Below are 19,388 nucleotides of genomic sequence, written 5' to 3'. Positions count from 1 at the left end.
GCCTGTAGTTCTCCCCACGTCTACTGCCGCCCCAGCCCAGCACTGCCACCTCGCCCCCGGGGTACCGCTGCAGGCCTCCTCCTGATCCCCAAGTCCCTCTCGCCACCCGACACTCCACTCTCACCCAGCAGCTGCACTGAACCTTTCAAACGTCACTCACACCGTTTCACGCCTCTGCTGCAACTCACCGCCAGGCCCCAGGCCCCAGAACCCGGCCTGCAAACGTGGCGTGGTCGGCGTGGCCCTGTGCAGGCGGCTCCTCCGTCTGCACCATGACAGGCCTTGCCTGTCCCTGTCAGCAAGACGTTCCTGCCCAGATGCCCACCAGGATCACTGTCTCTCCTCTGCCAAGGCTTCGCTCCAACGTCACCTATGTCACGAGGCCCATCCCCACCGCCTCGTCTAAAATTGCGCGGCCCAACCCTTCGGCTGCGTCACCCTCCCCACGCCACTGACACCTTCTAAACACCACCTGACCTGTCAGTACACTACGTCGACTGTCGAGCTGCCCCCACCACAAAGCCACCTGCATGGTGGGAAGGAGCTCTCTGTTATGCACATGTTATCTCGAGGGTCGGCTCCTCAGTGGTTAGTAAAATGTCCTTCTGTCATCTGTAAGCAGTAAGGACATGGCAGAAGGAATTTCTAGTTTATTTCAGAGGCCATGGCTGCAGAGGTGGTGTCCAGACTCCAGACGTTGTGATGTCACAACCCGACGACACTGAGCACCCTGCCAGCTGCCGGCCACGGTCTGGGCACCGCTTCACCTCCAGGACCCAGCACAGGGACTCGGTCAACACGGACAGAATTAAGGGAATTAAACTTAGAGAAAACCTTGCTTTTTCATGAATCTAAAATGGGAAAAAGAAACAGTGACATAAAATCCAGGAAAACCCGTGGACCGCCGCTTCTTACACCACATAAAAAAATCAATCACACAATTGTAGTATTCTGACACTCCTATCAAAACACCTACTGCAAATGTTAGCAAAGCAAAAATAAAAATAGTGTGTCAGACTAGACAAAAATTATTAGAAGGCTAGAGAACGATGCTAGGAGCAAGATCAGTGAGCAGAAAAGGGAATTCCCAACCCTTCCAAGACCACAGCTTTGTGCAATCTGGCTTCCTCACAGACCGCTGCCCTACGTGAGAAAGTCACAGGGAAGGAACTGGTAAGGAACTAAGTGCTTAGAAATGTCACTACCAGCACTTCACACAAACGCAAGCCGGACGCTCCCTTTCCTCATCAGTTATCCTGGTTGATTTGCTTGCCGTAAGCAGTAACACCAAAACTTCCAGTAAAGTGCTGGTAAATACTTTTATGTCAGCCAACAGGAGAAATGTAAAAGAAAAATATAATTCACATTATATACACATTAACTCAAAATTTATCTTCTCTTATCTGTTATGTCTGTATCGATCAAGTTACAGATTTAAATAAAATCGACACTTACAATACGGCACCATGTCCATTAGCAACTTACAATTACCACACACCCTAACTCCGAAAGTAAGGCGTCCTGTCCTGAATGAACTTCCATTAAGACTCATCGAATTATCATTTCTATGTCACTGTGTCTCACTGTTTCCACCACAAAAATCAAATAATTTCCTGAAAATTTCAGTCTATCAACAAAACTTATCACTTGGTAAGGACGAAGAACTCTAGCTAATAAAGGATGTAATCACCTTGTGAAGACAACAGGAGGTCTCAGAACACTGCGTCTCCAAAAGGCGTTGGTACTGGTGTTACTTGCTTTCCCAGCAAAGCTTCGTAACAATTACTCTGTGTCCCCTCTGTCACTCTGGAGGGACTCTGGGGAAGCTGAGAAAGGCACTGAATTTGCAACTGGAAGACGCAAAGGAGCCCCAGTGAGACAAAGAAAGACTATTCCACTACCCCGAACCTGTTTGTGCACCTGTAAGATGAGGACGATGACAACAGCCATCAATTCCTGAACAGTGACCACGTGCCCGTCACAAAATGGCATCATAGCAACACTAACACTAGTGCACATATAACGAGGATGGTACAATGATACCCAGGTAATGTTTACTATGTGCCAAGCCCTGTTCTAAGTCTTTCGAAAATCCTGCCTGATTTCGTTACTGACAACCAACCCGAGGGGTTGACTCTATTACCCCTGATCCACAGCTGAGGAACCTGAAGCACAGAGAGCCAAGTTACTTGTTCAAGGTCATAGGGCTTCTAGGCAGCAAAGCTAGAAATCAAACTCAGGCAGCCGGACTCCACAGATGGCGCGCCCGACCAATTCTGGCCACAGTGCTTTCTCTCACCTATTTTCTCAATCAGGACTTCTGACAACCAATGAGGCGCACGATGTGATTTATAATCCACATGTGACACGTGGACAAACAGGAACAGAGACATGAGGGAACACACCTGACATTACAGCTATCTGATCAGAGCTGGGACACGCACCAGCGGCCAACAGCAGCCAGACCACACTCAAACCCCCACCTAGAATGCCACCTACCTAATGCTGTCAGGTTTCCAGAGTCAGGAGGACAAAAGGGACAAAGAAAGCAAGAGAAGAAACGTGTCCACAGGAAGAACAAACAGGCAAGAAGCTGCTCTTGTCGCCATGCATCCCCAAATTCACCAAACCCTGCACTCACTCATGTGACCGTCCCCTGGTGTCAGCACAACGTCGGGAGAGCGCCATCGCAGTCCTTGCTGGACATGCAGCTGGTGCCAGACAAATGCATCAAAATCACCAGGAAAGACGCGCAACCACTGCATTAAGCAACACTGAAATATAGGAAATCAAAGGGAAAACGCAGCTCTAAAAAGGCAGAAAATCTGAACAGTACTGAACTAGAGAACCATCACAGGCATTCATTATGGCTCTTTCTTATCTGTTTTGCTATATAGGCGATCAAAGCTAAATTCTAGGTTTAGAAACTACTGGGAGGTAACTTGCCATCAAGTTTAAAAGAAAAAAAAAAAGGCCCCTGAAATCTGTAAGAAGATGCTGCTTCAGTTTTTCGAATATACTGGTAGAGGCACGGAAACACGGGCCAGGACAAGAAACTCGGCAAACATTTCAACCTAACTACAGGTGTTATAAAACAGAAGGTCCTTTTGCTTATATTGATCAAATAACAGAAATATCAAAAGACAACCAAGTGGTTATTTATTTCAATGTTGACACTGCTCAAATCAACTCGGAGATGTTATTTTGTTGAATACACATATACACACCCAACTTACGTCACTATTTCCCCAGTGCACATTTTTTACCTTATAAATCCATTGAGCTCTGGTGTGACCACTCACCTTATTTAGCAAGTAGCAACAATGCAAAGGACTTCCTTCCCACGTTAGATAAGGGAAGCGGAGAAAACCTCTGGCTTGGATGCCTGTTAGAAATCAGGCCACGCGCCCGCGATCACACAGCTACCGTAGGAAGGAAGGTCGCCGGTGTCAGGAGGACCCCTGGTGGTGAATGTCAGTCCCTTCGACAACCTATGTTTCTCAGCTACAAGAGTGAAAAGCCAACAATCTACATTTTCAATCTACCCCTCGTTATGGCTTGAGAAAGCAAACCGTTTTGACAACACGACTCCATACTCAGTTTTCGAGAACGAGCAGGAGCATCTAGTACGGATCTGTCCCTTGCTCTAGTTACACTCTGAGTAAAAGGCGTTAATAAGGCAACTTCTTTCCAGCTACACAGTGGCTGGTTTTCTGTGTCAATTTCCCTCCCCCCCACTTCTGGTTTTGTCACATTGGTATTGACAGATTATTCCAATTTAGCAAGAAATGTATGCACTTTTCTAATTCTACCTAAAGTTTTTTACCCTTAAGAAATGTTAAAACCAACCTCACATCTACTGGGATGATTACTATTTAAAAACCCAAACAAAAGATAACAAGCATTGGCGAGCATGTGGAGAAATTGTAACCCCGTGCACTGTTGGTAGGAATGTAAAATGGTGCAGCCGCTATGAAAAACAGTATGGAGGTTCCTTAAAAAAAATCAAAATAGATTTACCACGTGACCCAGCAATCCCACTTCTGGGTGAACACCCAAAAGAAAGCAGGGTCTTGAAGAAACGTCGGCACACCACGTTCACAGCAAGCAGCACGACTCACGACAGCCGAGAGCTGGAAGCAAACCTAGTGTCTCCTGAAGGAGGAACGGCCGCACAAGATGTGCCGCACATCCAGACACGGAATGTCACTCGGCCTTTGAAAGGTGTCATTCTGACACGTGCTACCACGGGGATAGACCTGGAGGACACTATGTGAAGTGAAGCAAGCCAGTCACAAGAGGACACATACTGTAGGATCCCACTTACAGGAGGAGGTACCTGGAGCAGTCGAATCCATTGCGACATCACCTGGTAACGGTGATGATGGCGGTTATATCCTCAGACCCAAGTCACCTAGATGCAGTTTTTGTTTCATTACTTTTGTCCGACTTCAAACTGTCATTCCCACAGGCTGCTCTGAATGCCACCAAAATGCCCCCCACGCGCTAAACCAAAGAACGAACCTCAATCCTCCCCTTAACCTCCCGGCATGGTCGGCAGAGTCGCTCACACCGCCCTCCCTGAAACGTTCTCGTCCCTTCTTTCCGCGGAGGCCAGGCTCCTGGTCGGCCTCGCACCGACTCGTGCCTGCGGCTCACTCCTCCCCTGAGCCCTGAATGGCCGTGACCTAAACGCGGCTTCTGCTTGGTTGTCGCCCCCTGTGCATCACTCCCCAGTCAGCCAGTGTCATGTGGCTTTCCTCGTCCAAGCTCCAACGCCTGCTTCCAACTGCTGACGTGAGGTCTCCACTTGGATCCCTAAGGGCTCTCTCACGGCTGCTCACCTGGTTACCTGTCCAACCTGCATTCCAATGCACATTGATGAAGAAGAAAACTTTTACGTAACCTCTGCTAAACACTGCCTCCCCACGAAGCTATCTTGTGCTCTACCGACACGAACTACTCTGAATAGCTAAAGGTGCTATTATCGTAAGTTATACTTGCTGTGCTCCTGCTTGTTCGGGTCTAGAATTGATGTTGTGGTAAGCACTAAACATTCCTCCGTTCATACTTCATGAAAACTAAGTGGGTTAAGCAGAGAAGATACAGAGATGAAATAATAAAATCTTCACCCTCAAGGGCTCTCAGAAACGGATGTGGCACAAATGCACAGCGCAGCACTGAGGACGGGGAGGGGCTCAAGGAGGGCGGCAAGTCGCTGGGCTGTGAGCTCCCCACGGCCTGTAACACACTCACACCGAGCAGAGCACACACCGAGCAGGCTGTCTCGCAGCCAGTAAAGAGCCGAGGGAACTGGGAAACCAGGAGCGACACTTCCAGGCCTGCTAGGACATTGACACCGCATGACATAATTTCCTTTCTCTAATACCTAAGCTCTGTAGAAAGAGAAGTGGGTTTGGGGGAGAAAGGAGAACAAAGGAGGAAAGGGGAATGACCCTCAGAAGGAAAAGAAAAACACAACCCAGGGCCCTGCCCCGTGGGCATCTAACACACACACACTGCCAAAGTCCAATTCAACGTGATTATAAACTATCCTGAATCCTGAACCCATGACGTCCAAGTCCATGGGTTTAACCGTAGCAACACATTGGTAAAACAAAATGCTTACCAGTGCCACACCCACAGAGAGATCTATGAACCTTCCAGTATGAACTCCTGTCCTCGACTTACCACTAACCTACCAGAATGAGCAGCCTGGAAATAACATAAACTGGGATGGAACCTCGATTCTACAACTCCCCCACTGCAGAACAAATTTCAAAGCTACAAATTCCAAAGCTACAAATACGCCCATCTCTCTGGGGTGCGGTTTGCCCCTTGTTAAAATGGGGAAACACCCCCGAAGAATCACTGCGACCACCTGAGTGCTGAGGAAGCACGCCCCACTCTCCGAGCACCTTCACCGCAGCCTGGGAGGGAGGTCCCACAGTAACACTCTTTGCCAGAGGAGAAGCCAGGAACCGGTAGGTCGTTAGTAAAGAGTTGGTACACGAAGCCAACACCAGCGTCCAGGGTGAGGCCAGGGAGTCGGTAAGTCCCAGCTTTGCCGTCTGCCTCGGTGACCTTTAACCTCTGTATTTCAGTTATGCGACTGTGAGATGGGGGAGAGGAGTGACCCCACTCACAGGGCTGTCGTGAGGACTCAAGCCGCAGTTGTGACTGAGTGTGTAGAGTGCACAGGCACTATTCTAAGGCACGTGCTGGTGTTCTTATCAGTGGCATGTTGTTAGCCATTATTCTAACACCGGCTACGTCAGAAAACATACATATAAAGTATGGACGCATAGGAGGCACTGAACAACTGATCTTTCTTCCCTCAGCTACTCTGCAAATTCAACTACCTTTTCTTTGTTTCCACTGTGTATCGAAACTCCAAGGCAAGTGAAAGAAAAAACAAAGAAACGAAAAACCAAGACGCAAGCAAGCGTAACAAGAGAATTATACTCACAGTTCAGAAGGCCACGACAGCTCAGAGAAGAAGTCCAATGAGGATTTACAGGAAATACTCCTAGTTCCGCTTTGCTCTTCGCATAGTAGTCAAAGAGAACCTGACAGGAAAAGACAACATGGACGTATGAGTCCACCTCTGTGTCCCTATTTATTCAGAGCTGTGTGTCACCACCTTTACAGTCAGCTTCATTACCTACCACGCACGCTGTGAGGAACGAGGGATAAAAATGGGACACCAAGCTCCTGTCTTCAAACCTACCTTCTAGTGAAGAAAATGCAGGTGAAGCAACTGAAACTACTGAAATAGATCAGTAATCATAAGCTAATATGGCATAAAGTTAGCTAAAAAGTTCAGGGTAAGATGACAAACAGAATATACACATCTTGCCCCTCCCACTAAAATTATACTAAAGAGGTATTTTTCAAATTTTTTTTAGAAAAACAGCACAGGGAGAACCAAAAGGAGACAAAGGGATACCACTTTGCAAGCTGTGAGGAAATCTTAGTTCTAACACGGAAGATGGAAGGAGAAACGCAGGATAAAAACCTTGGAAGACACAGAAAGCATGAAAGATCGGAAGCACACAAAGGCTCACGAAAGGCAGATCCTGCACCACCACAGAAAAAACGGAACCAACTTAGCGCCACAGCAGCGTCCTCCTAGAAGACTCACGGCTGCAGCATCAATGCAGACGGAACTGGGGGTAAGGGAGGCAGAGGCTGAAAGCATGGAGGGGGGGTGAAGGTGGGTGGGGCTGCAGCCAGAAGCCAACACCACACCTCCACGTGACCCCCCCCCCCGACAGAAGACTGGAGAGGGTCCTTCTCTGTAAAAAACAGAGTGTCTTTACACTGAAGTCACCTTGCCCAGCTGTACAAAACAGAGGTGGACCTAATCACTGTACACACACTGAAATGTGAACTTTCCAGCTCCCCTATGCCACCCACACACTCAGCTCCCAAAATTCTGTAGTCAGAATTCTGTGAAAAAGAAACAGAAGAATTTTTGGGGGGAATCTGATCAGCCCAAGAAGAAAAACCTAAAAATACCAACACTGGGGATTCCCCAACAAATGGCCCACCCAGAATATCCTGATGTAAATCAAAAGGCCCCACCATGTCAAACAGGAGAAGGAAGGAAGGAATGGAGGGAGGGAACATGGGAGGAAGAGAGAGGAGGAGGGAGCGGGGGAGGAAAGAATGAAGGAAAAAAGAAAAAATACGTTGGAGTGGAAGTATAAGAAAACTACAAATTGCCCAGGACAGCCAAGTTAACAGGACTTTCAGATAGACAGAAGAAAACAGAAGGGAGAAAATATTCAGCACAGTCACTCCAAAAAAGTTTTCCTAGAATTGAAGATTACAAGTTGGCAGAATGAAGGAACCCACTGAATAAGCAGAATAGTAGATGAAAACAGACCCACAGCTCAGTACACCATCATGACATTTCAAAGGCTTGGTTACATTTTAAAACTTCTACAAGCTTCTAAAGATGGGAGAGAAAAAAATGTTACATACAAAGAATAAAAAATCAGAATAGCTTCTGAATTCAATAACAGTAACATGAAAACAAGAAGGCAATGGAGCAGTACCTTTGAATTTATGAAAAATAAATGCCAATATAGAACTCTATACCCAGCCAAACTATCAATCATGTTTTCAATCACGCATGATCTCAAACAAACATTTTACCTCCTAAGTACCATATCTGAGAAAGCCACTGTAGAAAGTCCTCCACCAAAATGTGAGCATAAACAAAGTACGAGGAAGACCTGGGATACAGAAAACACGAGCTTCAGTGGAGAAGAGATAAAGATAAGGGAATCTCCAGGACAGGGGTGAAGGGAGATTCCAGAACGGCAGCTGTGCACCCAGAGGGAAGGAGGCCCAGCTGGGCAGGCGCTCCAGAGAAGGGGTGTGGAGGCTTCTTCACCTTGCCCAAGGGCACGGGACCATCTTTTTAAAGTGATTAACCTCTGGATGACTGATCCACCAAAATGAAGAAGTCAGCGAAGAAAAACAAAGACAAGAGATATCACAAACTGTGGAGAAAAGCCAAAAGGATGAGAGCAAGGGAATGTCCAGGGACAACACAGTGAAAGGCAGAAGGAGCAACCAGCTCAGTAGAGAACAGAGATTTCCAGGAAATTGTCTCCAAAAAATAAAACGTGACTAGATGAGTCTGTGTGATTGACCTTGTAGGAAACTCACTAAGAGGCTATCGGAAAATATGGGGAAAACCAGGAATAGGTATAAAAAGAACTAAGAGGGGGGCTGAGTGGTCACAGAAAGGTGAACACCTGTCACAGTACCTGTGCATATCTCCATCATAGGACTCAGACCTCTGTACTGTGATCAGTGACTCACTTCTCTTTCCCTCACCTGACGGGAAAGACCTTCAGGGCCATTCCTCCTCCATCACTTTTCAGAACTCAGTATAAGGCTTGCCACAGTGGTACACACAAAAGCAATGGTTTTTTTTGCACTTGTTTATGTAATGAGTACCCACTATACATACCCGGCATTCTTCTAGGGGACTAGAATTCAAGGATATACAGACTTTGCTTGCCCTTACAGGGTTTAAACTATCTTTCCCTCTTGAGAAAACAAATATTTATCCTATATTCTCATTCTCCTCAAAAGAGGAAAAGTTCACCCGTGGCTTACAGAACTTTAACAGTCCAGCTATCACTATGGACTTGGGTCCACAGTGATGGACCAAGACCTGAGGACGCTTTCTTGACATGACACGCATTGTGCAGTATGAAGAGAGTACCAGCCTGGGCATTAAGAAACCTGGCTTCTAGTACTTTAGAATTATTACATTTCAAGAAAAGAGAACCCACACTCCTTCATATGACCTGTCAGGCCCTTCCTGATCAAGCCCCGTCTAACTCACCAGCCCAACTTCTCTCACCATTGTCTCATGCGAATCCTACACTCCAGCAAAATTAAACTATTTTCAGTTCACAGAACCACCAGCGTACCCTCTTACCTCCCACATTAGCTGGCTCTTCCACCGGGCGCTCCCTCCCCTGGCTGAACTGGATGCAAACTGGCAGGGGCTGTGCCCCTCCCTCCAGGTTAGGTGGCTCTCTCCTGCATTCCCTCGGCATTCCTTCCCTGACATAGGTATTTATGGAGTGACTGGCACATACCGCACATTGTACTGAGATGAGCACGCACGGCCGTGAACAAGACACGGCCGTGTGCTGCCGCTTCCACTAGAGCGGGTGTTGAATCTGGCCTCCTCAGTTCCTTCCTCCACCCACACAGCAAGATTCTAGGGACAATGACAGCCTCTTTTACTTCTGCAGCCTCAGGACTGCAGATACCAGCTAAATAATTTAAGCACTGTTAAATAAACCCAAAGTGAAGGCCAAAAAGCTCCAGTTGGTTGCAGTAGGCAGGTGATGCTGCTGAGAGGCCTGCCCCCCCCTTTTTTTTTTTTTTTCGCTTCTTTCCTGTTGGAAGTATAAACCTGAAAACATCTTCATCGAAATCTTGCAAGTCTCTTGGGACTGGTTTCCTTCTTCGTGCTAAGTGCAAAGGCAAAACATCCCAGCTACCCCCAGTCTGGCTTTCGTTCCCCACTCCATTCCCAACAGGATGCACTGCAGCAAACACGTAGAGCACAGCCAGTAAACGTGCACTGGATGAATGAACGGCGTAAGGAGGGAATAAATGCATGGACCCCCCGCCTCTGGGCGCCTCTGCTTTAACAGCATCCCATCCTATCAGCACGAGGCCTACTGCGCGCTATGTTAGCAGCAGGCAGCGTCATGAATGCCACATTCAACACTGTTTAGCCCATCGATTAATTTATCTTTATCAAGAACATGGATCTACGTATTTTAACTAGGAAATTGATAAAATATGAGCATAAAAATTTGAACCAGTTCAAACAGGACAGAAAACTAGGTATTTCTCAAACTGTGTAATGAAAAGGCCTAAATTCTTTTGCTCCAGAAAAGATAAAGAAAAATTAAACTTGGCTCGTTATACAATGAAATATATTGTCAGCTCCCTGAAGATATTTGTAAGATGGACACTCTACGTTTTTGGTGGGATGGGCGCATTTTAAAGCGGGTTGATAGATGCCTGAGCAGCTCGGAACCCTCACCCTTTCCAGCATGTAGACTAAAATTTCCCACCAGTCACACATCTGAATCTGTGCGTCACTAACATGTAAAATATGTCCTTTCATCATCTTGCTTGCAATGTTCGCATTTCAGCGCACAAGCCGACTCAGCCAACTTTCTATCCTCCATCTCTCACTAAGCCCCAGTGACGATCCTCATCATGGGAATAATGACAGCCTCACACTGGGGGAGTGTCTGGCATGTTCCACACTCTCCTAAGTGCCTTCCGAGCACTAGCTCCTAACCCTCACAGCCCCAACTGGTTACTACTATTAGTCCCGTTTTACATGTAGGGAAACTAAATCTTAAAGACATTAAGAAAATGTCCAAGGTCACACAGCAAACAAGGGAGAGGTGAGGGATTCAAACATCAGCTTGTCAGCAGCCTTGAAACTATGAGGCTCCTCTGGCTTCCACAATTAACCAGATAATAGTGTTAGAACAATGCGCTGGCCTTTACAAAAACAAGCATGACCGAATAACTTCCTAAAGCTGAGTAACATTCAACGTGACATACTGACAATTGCAAGACATCTGGGTGGAATTAAGAACATAGGCTGAGCTCCTGGAAAAGAAATGGTCTGTTTAATACTGAGTGCTAAATAAGGCCCAAACCCACTACTTCTTAACCCATAACATCGTAGCAATTTATCTGTGATGGTGTCCAATGTCCAAAATATGCAACCACTTCACAAAGCTGTCCCTTCGTCTAAGCTGAGTCTACCGACAGTTTCTGGACTCAGGCAAGCTGCAACCTGCATTCTGAAAGAACAGGTCAGAAGGAACTTCCTGGAAAACCAAAAATATATGAAGAATGTGAGTATGATTATGAAAATCATCTGTGCCAACAAAAGCTTCCTTATGCTTCAAAATAATTTTCTAGCCCAAAATATTGCAATACTAGACGGTGGAGCTGCTCGTGGGGGGAAGACTGTGTCTCTGTGACCTCGGGGCCAGTGCGTGGTACAGGGTTTGCCATCCCACTGGCATGAAACAACTGACTAAATGGATTCATGAACAGAAAAGAGACGGAACAGCGCCTAAATTGTGAAAAAGCAGTACTAACAATACTAACCAATTTCCTGTTGGGCGTGCAGCAGAGCACATGATGAATACAAACTGTCTTCCGGTCCTCAGACAATCTGATCAAACTCCATCAGGAAGTAAGATCAGCCTTTAAATTCCCACAACAAAAATTACTAGACTGTTAGGGACTACATTTGCTGGACATCAGGTTGATTCTTCCCTAAACAGTAAGTTTTCAATTGTTTATATGACGAGCCACATACTGAGAACGATGTTACGTCACATGTATAAGAGTTCGGATAATCTCTGCTTAACGCAGGAGAGTGACACAGTCAGCGTCACACAGGGAGCAGGGGTCAGCTCTGAGATTCAAAGCAAAATCTGGCCAAAGCCTGTGCTCTTCACACTGCCTATTTTGCACTGCAAATACCAGCTCCAGAAAATTCCGTTGTGCGCAAGTCTTCAAAATGTTAAAGAAACACCATTCTACTCAAACTAATTAATAGACACAGTTCATACAGTCAGGACCAGGCAACCCTTCAATCATATTGAAAAGAACCCGTGGCTATCATGGTACATCGAGGGTCATTTTGTCTACCTGAGAGACACACCGAAAGCAGGACCCATGAACCAAATGCAGAAGTAATTACAAGGAACATCACCCATGGGGGCGGAGAGAGAACGGCTCCAGGGTGCGAGGCCCTTAGGCATCAATGGCCGGCCAGGACTGGACAGCTCACCTGGGTGATGACGGAGTTTGCAAAGGGAAGGGTCCCGGGTCCAGGTAAAGAAGAAAGAGTAGGCACCCTTCATCCTGTCTCTCCTGGAGAACACAACTAGAAACCTGGACAGAGTAACTGCACAAGCTATTGGATGACTCTGGAAAGTAAAGAGGAGCAGGCGGATTAGGAAGGAAGGCTGGAGCTCAAACCACTACGACGATGGCAGATTTAAATATGACCAGCGTCTCCTAACATAATACCCTAAATGTGGCAGATGCACTCCAAACTTATTCAGCACAGGAAGGACTGGGAAAATCTTAATTTTGGGAAAAGAAAATCGAGATAAGCCAACACTGAGATGAGACAAATGTCAGAATAATCCTATACACTAGCCAGTAGTAATTCTAGAAACACCCAACAAGCTCAGTATCATCTGTCTTCCCTTTACCTCTTAAACCCACTGGCTCTGCCCGCCCCCACCCCCTTCCATGAGAACTTCTCTATTCAAGATCACCAATAACCTCTAGACCACTCAACCCAACGGTCAGAACTCTGCTCTCACTGGACACGTCAGCAGCTACTGACAAGGGCTGGTCCCCCACTCCCCTTCTCTTGGTTTCCAGGAAGCCACCTTCTGCTGGTTTTCTTACCTCACAGCTGCTTGTCCTTCTCTCAAACCAGATCATTCTAGAATCCCCCAGGCTCTGCCCTTTCTCCTCCTGCCTGTGCTTACCTCCCAGGCAAACTCACTTTAAATGCTGTCTCTGTGCTAGGTAACAACTTTCACACTGCATCCTGGCTCAGCCCGGGTGACTGGCTGTTGTGTTGGCCTGGCCTGGCCTGGCCACCTCTGCGTCACAGCCACCACCTTGCTTATGCCCTGTGAGTCACAGAGGAGCCAGGACTGCATCCCCAATCCCTTCCTGCTACGACTCGGGGTCGGAGGTAACCAATAAGAGGCGCTCCAGGAGACTGGAAGATGAAGGACAGAATTCTCTGCAGGCAGGTGTGGGCAGGAGCACAGCTGCAAGGAGATGTGTAGGGAGAAAAAAGAATTCACCAGCTTTGGCAGCTAAGACCTAGAAGTCTTCTACTGAGACTTCCCAGCGGCCTCTGAGAGACACCCCAGAAAGCACCTGTTTCAACCCGAGATCAGCAGCAGAGGCTCCAACTGCCCAGATCACTCTTGATTCCAGATGACCTCCAGGGAAGCCCTTCCTTGACCTTCACCCCTGCCAGCCCTTCCAAGGGCGGTGATGGAGGCTAATTCCTTGTCCGGGCATACCTCAGATATTGAGGGTTCGGTTCCAGACAACCGCCATAAAGCAAATATTGCAATAAAGCCAGTCTCATGAGTTTTCTGGTTTCCCAGTGCACATAAGTTATGTTTACACTAGACTGTAGCTTATTAAGTGAGCAATAGCAGTGTCATAAAAAAACACCAAGGCACATAACTTAATTTAAAAATACTTTATTGCTAAAAACTACTACACATCATCTGACACTTCGGTGAGTCAATCCTTTTGCTGGTAGAGGGTCTTGTCTCCATGATGATGGCTGCTGACTGGTCAGGGATGGTTGCCAAAGTTTGGGGTGGCCGTGGCAATTTCTTAAAATAAGACCACAATGAAGTCGCCACATCAATTGACTCTTCCTTCCGTGAACGATTTCTCTGTACATGGGAAAGTGTTTGATAACATTTTACCCCGAGTACAGCTTCTTTCACACTTGGAGTCAGTCCTCTCAAGCCCTGCCACTGCTTTATCAACTAAGTTTATGTGATATTCTAAGTCCTTTGTTGTCATTTCAACAATACTCACAGAATCTTCACCAGAGAAGATTCCATCTCAAGCAGCCACTTTCTTTGCTCATCCGGAAGAAGCAACTCCTCACCCCTTTAAGTTTGATCATGAGATCGCAGCAATTCAGTCCCATCTTCAGACTCCCCTGCTAATTCTGCTTCTCGTGCTGTTTCTACCGTGTCCACAGTTACTTTCTCTACTGACCTTGAGCCCTTCAAAGTCACCCATGAGGGCGGGAATCAGCTTCTTCCGAATTCCTGTTAATGCTGATATTTTGACCTCTTCCCATGATCGTGCATGTTCTTAATGGCATCCAGCACGGTGCGTCCTTTCCAGAAGGTTTTCAATTGACTTTGCCCAGATCCATCAGGGGAATCACTATCTATGGCAGCTATAGCCTAAGAAATGTATTTCTTAAGTAAGTCTTACTTCTTAACAAGACTTGGAAGGCGAAATGACTCCTTGAGCCATGGGCTGCAGAATGGATGTTGTGTTCGCAGGCATGAAAACAACATTAGTCTCAACGCCATCTCCATCAGAGCTCCTGGGTGACCAGGTGCACTGTCAATGAACAGTCGTATTTTGAAAGGAATCTTTTTTTCTGAGCAGCAGGTCTCAACAGTGGGCTTACAATATTCAGTAAACCATGCTGTAAGCAGATGTGCTGTCATCCGGGCTTTACGGTTCCATTTTTAGAGCACAGGCAGAGTAGATTCAGCACAACTCCTAAGGGCCCTAGGACTTTCAGGATGGTAACTGAGCACTGTCTTCAACTCAAAGTCACCAGCTACATGAGCCCCTAATAAGAGAGTCAGCCTGTCCTGTGAAGCTGACTTCTGTCCGAGTCACTGACTTCTCTCTACGCTATGAAGGTCCTCGATGGCATCTTCTTCCAATATGAGACTGTTTTGTCTACACTGAAAATCTGTTGTTCAGTGTAGCCACCGTCATGAATTATTTTTGCTGAATCTTCTGGATAACTTGCTGCAGCTTCTCCCTCAGCACTTGCTGCTTCACTTTGCACTTTTAAGTTATGGAGACACCTTCTCTCCTTAAACCTCATGAACCAACCTCTGCCAGCTTCACACTTTTCTTCTACAGCCTCCCCACCTCTCTCAGCCTTCATAGAATTGAAGAGTTAGGGCCTTGCTCTGGATTAGGCTTTGGCTTAGGGAATGTTGTGGCTGGTTTGATTTTCTATCCAGACCACTAAAACTTCCCCATAACAGCAGTAAGGCTGTTTTGCTTTCTTATCATTGGTGCATTCACTGCAGTAGCACTTTTAATTTCCTTCAAGAATGTTTCCTTTGCATTCACAGCTTGGCTAACTGCTTGGCACAAGAGGCCTATCTTTTGGCCTGTCTCGGCTTCCCATGTGCTTTCCTCACTGAGCTGAATCATTTCTAGCTTTTGGTTAAAGTGAGAGACGTGCGACTCTTCCTTTCACTTGAACACTTAGGGGCCACTGAAGGGTTAGTAATTGGCCTGATTTCAATACTGTTGTGTCTCAGAATAGGGAGGCCCAAGGGAGAGAGACAGAAAAGGGGGGAATGGCCGGTTGGTGGAGCACTCAGAACACACATAACATTTACTGATTAAATTCACCGTCTTGTGTGGGCACGGTTCATGGTACCCCAAACATTTACAATAGTAATATCGAAGATCACTGGTCACAAATCACCATAACAAATACAATAACAATGAAAAAGTTTGAAGTATTGCAAGAATTATCAAAATGTGACACAGAGACCTGAAATGAGCAAACGCTGTTGGAAAAATGGCGCCAACAGACTAACCATCACTTGGAAGTGATCGATCTGTAATGAAATGACATTCTGACAGGCAAACACCAAGAAGCATTTAGGATAATTCTTCCACTTTCTCAGCTGGTTCCCTTTTTAAGTCTGCCATTTTACATGTATTCCTGATAAATTTTACCTCATTGATTTTAGCACTTCATTTAGCACAACCTGTCAAAATGTTTTAAATTTTTGATTCTAAAAATAAGCTACCTCCCAGCATGACTCCTGATTTTTATTCAAAATCCTGATTTAAAAATGTTAGGACAGGTGTCAAATATGACACACTTCTGGAAACATCTTATGTGTAAAAATTCTGATTTTTTTTATTTTGTGGTAAATTATACTACATGTGGTGGTTGCAACATGTATCTTCCACCTAAAAGCAGTAATTTCTTAAACTTGATAGTAATGACAGAAATAATCATTTACATACTGTTTTTAGGCCTCATGCAATGAAGGATTAAACTTGTCCAAGGAGAGGCTTTGCCCCTTCCATGGTCCTGGAAAGTAACCTATCAGCACGTGGAATACCCTGCCTGGTAAGGTTGTCTGATTAGCTGGGGACCCTGGGTGTCACCCCATGGCCTCTGCTGACAATGTGATTTATGGTGCAGCCTGGGCCACACTCTACCAGCATGATCTCTGGACGGGCTGGAGACTAAGTCCAGCCATGCTGGCAGCGCCTACACGACTGATCCCCCCTCAACAGACATCCTGGACTCCAAGGCCCAGGAGAGCCTCCTGGTTGGCAGTGCTCAGTGTGCTGCCACACAGAGCTGCAGGGAAGAGTAAGCACGGCTCCCTCGGACAGGACGGCGGGAAGCTCAGGCCTGGTCTCTCCTGGATCTGCCCGACGTGCCATTGCTTTGCTGATTTTCATCGGTATCCCTTCACTGCAATAAACCATAACTGTGAGTAAAAAGGCTTTCCTGAGTTCTGTGAGTCCTTGTACAGAATCACTGAACCTTCAGGTAGTCTTGGGGGCGTCCAGAGCTACAGGTCTTTGTGGTTTACAAGGTGTGATCAAACAATACGGTGAATGTTTAAATTTAAAAAAAATGTATTACAGTAGAAGGCACATTGCCATTAATCCCCCTCAAAATACACCCCCTCACTTCGAACACAATTATCCCATCATTCTTGCCACTTTCTGAAGCAGTTCTGGAAGTCCTCTTTGGGTTATGCTATTGTGACTGTCTCAATGTCCTGAATTGATTCAAAACATTTGCCTTTCATGGTTATATTGACTTTGGGGAAGAGCCAGAGGTCGCACGGTGACAGTTCCGATGAGTACGATGGATGAGGACACACAGTAACGTTTTCACTTGACAGAAACTGCTGTACCACAAATGATGTGTGACACGGAGCCTTTCTGTTGTGATCACACAATACGGTGAATGCTGCTGCCGAGTGCCATCCAACGGAAAGGCAGGACCTTCAATATGGGAAGCAGCGCGCCGAACCTTAGTAACAGCGTGTGACAAGTTTCAGCTTGTTCGGTGCAGTCAGTTGGGTGTGAGCTACGGTTAGGAGAAGGTGTGTTTTAACGTGTGCCATAAATCATCCTCCATCATGACAGCACTCCGTGTCACACATCACTTCTGGTATACGGCAATTTCTGTCAAATGAAAACATTACGGTGTGTCCCCATCCACCTTATTCACCGGGTCTGGTACCATGCGACTTCTGGCTCTTCCCCAAAGTCAATATAACCATGAAAGGTAAACGTTTTGAATAAATTCACGACGTCGAGGCAGCCACAACAGCGCAACTAAAGACACACATGAAAGAGGACTCCAGAACTGCTGCAGAAAGTGGCAAGAACGATAAGTGTGTTTGAAGTGAGGGGGACCATTTTGAGGGACATTAATGGCAATGTATCTTCTACTGTAATAATTTTTTTTTCAATTTAAACATTCAGCATATTGTTTGATCCCACTCCTATTTTCACCAACACTAGAACAGTGTTTCTCAACATGTGTGATGAGAGTTTAAAATGCAGGTGACGTGACTGGACTCTACATCAGGAGTGTTTATTCACCAATTCTGTGGGATGGCCCCAGGCATTCACATTTTTAATACACCCTCCTTGGTGGTTCTTATATACACCACATTCAGAACCACGGACCCACCTAAAAGCCTCAGACGGACAGGGATTGTCTCTTCAATGAATCCCCACAAGCTAGCACAGTGTCTTCACAGGGTAGGTAGGTGCTCAAGAACGCCTCATGGAAACCCCGTAAGTGTGACACATAGGTGAGAAGAACTAACATTACTAGTTTTTTAAAACTTAGAACATATAAATATGTCAGTCTTGTCAGTTCTCAAATATCCAAGATAAGGCGGAAATAAGTGAATGGAAACGATAAGTTGCTTGGGAACAACAGATTCAGTGACGTCCATTTCTTATGCTACTTTGTCAATAATGTCAATTGTTTCAATCTCCTCTCTGCCAGTTAACAGGAAAGTTGAGTCTTACAAGCCGTCTTCACACCCTTCTCATCTACTGAAAGAATGGACACTGATCTAAAAGTCAGGACAGCTAGGGCTCTCTGGACAGCTCTCCCACTCACCATCAAATAGTCACTTCCCTCCCTGGGTTATTTCCTCATCTTTAAAGTGAGAGCCCTGGGCCAGAAGACCCTACATTTAGATCAACCCCTCAAGCTCTAGATGATCAAAAGCAGTAAGAATAAAAGGGGCAAGACCCCAGAGAAGTTTTGAATGCGATCCAATGAAATAGTCAAAAGGGCAGACTTGTAGGATAGATGAAAAGCAAAGACATCAACTCTTCACCAACCAAATAGTCAACTATGAACTGTCAAAATTAATTCAATGAATCACAGTTGTACACCTGTGAAATTGAGTGTATGTTAACTATAATTAAAAAAAAATTAATTCAGATGTAGACAATCTGCATTTAAACTAAGTTCCTCCTGCAACCTGTTCTATTAAGTCGATTCCTTAAAGACACGGCTAATGCTATTTTTTCCAAACAAAAAGCAAAGCTGCCACCTAAACTTCGCTGTGACCCTTTAAGCCCAAGGAGACTCGAAAGCTTTTCGCCTACAATGAGTCACTGCTACCCCCAGCCTGAAATCTTAAATGGTCCAGGTTTTCACTTTTACCTTCTACACCATCACTGAATTCCATCATTTCTTTGCCATTCACAATTTTGTGCTTGGTGGAGGTCACGATTTTTCTCAACAGGAAAGAAGAACTTTCTCCAAGGAAAACCCATGTCCAACCTCTCCCCTCTAAGACCCACCCCCGCAGGACAGCCACCTCTGCCCAGCTCACCAACTCTCTCCTTGGAGTCTGTAACTTCTACATGGCATACAACGCCGACGGCAAGCGTGACCAGTACACCAGGTGAGCCTGCCTGTGGCATGTACTCCCGCCGGAGTCGCCAGCGGCCCTGCC

General features: G+C 46.1%; 1 protein-coding gene across 15 annotated transcripts in view; it reads right to left on the bottom strand.

Annotated features, from left to right (window-relative positions):
- The window catches only part of PTK2 (protein tyrosine kinase 2), a 169,376-nt gene that overhangs the window by 142,297 nt on the left and 7,691 nt on the right, over positions 1-19,388 (bottom strand). The window contains exons 1-2 of one of the 15 annotated variants that reach the window (XM_074316393.2): positions 9,467-9,523; positions 6,470-6,569 (exon numbers count right to left, since the gene is read on the bottom strand). The exons of 12 other annotated variants lie outside the window; for them this stretch is intronic. The gene's annotated coding sequence lies outside the window, so the exon portion shown is untranslated. Of the gene's footprint in view, positions 1-6,469; positions 6,570-9,466; positions 9,524-19,388 lie in introns of those variants that run through there. 2 more of the 15 variants (XM_074316392.2, XM_074316391.2) reach the window with 2 other exon arrangements.

This window comes from Rhinolophus sinicus, chromosome 6 (assembly GCF_057876585.1).
Source record: "Rhinolophus sinicus isolate RSI-liver-muscle chromosome 6, RSI-T2T, whole genome shotgun sequence".
In the NCBI taxonomy this organism is placed as follows: Eukaryota; Metazoa; Chordata; class Mammalia; order Chiroptera; family Rhinolophidae; genus Rhinolophus; species Rhinolophus sinicus.
Note: the sequence above shows the minus strand (reverse complement) of the source record. Positions and strands in the feature narration are given on the sequence as shown.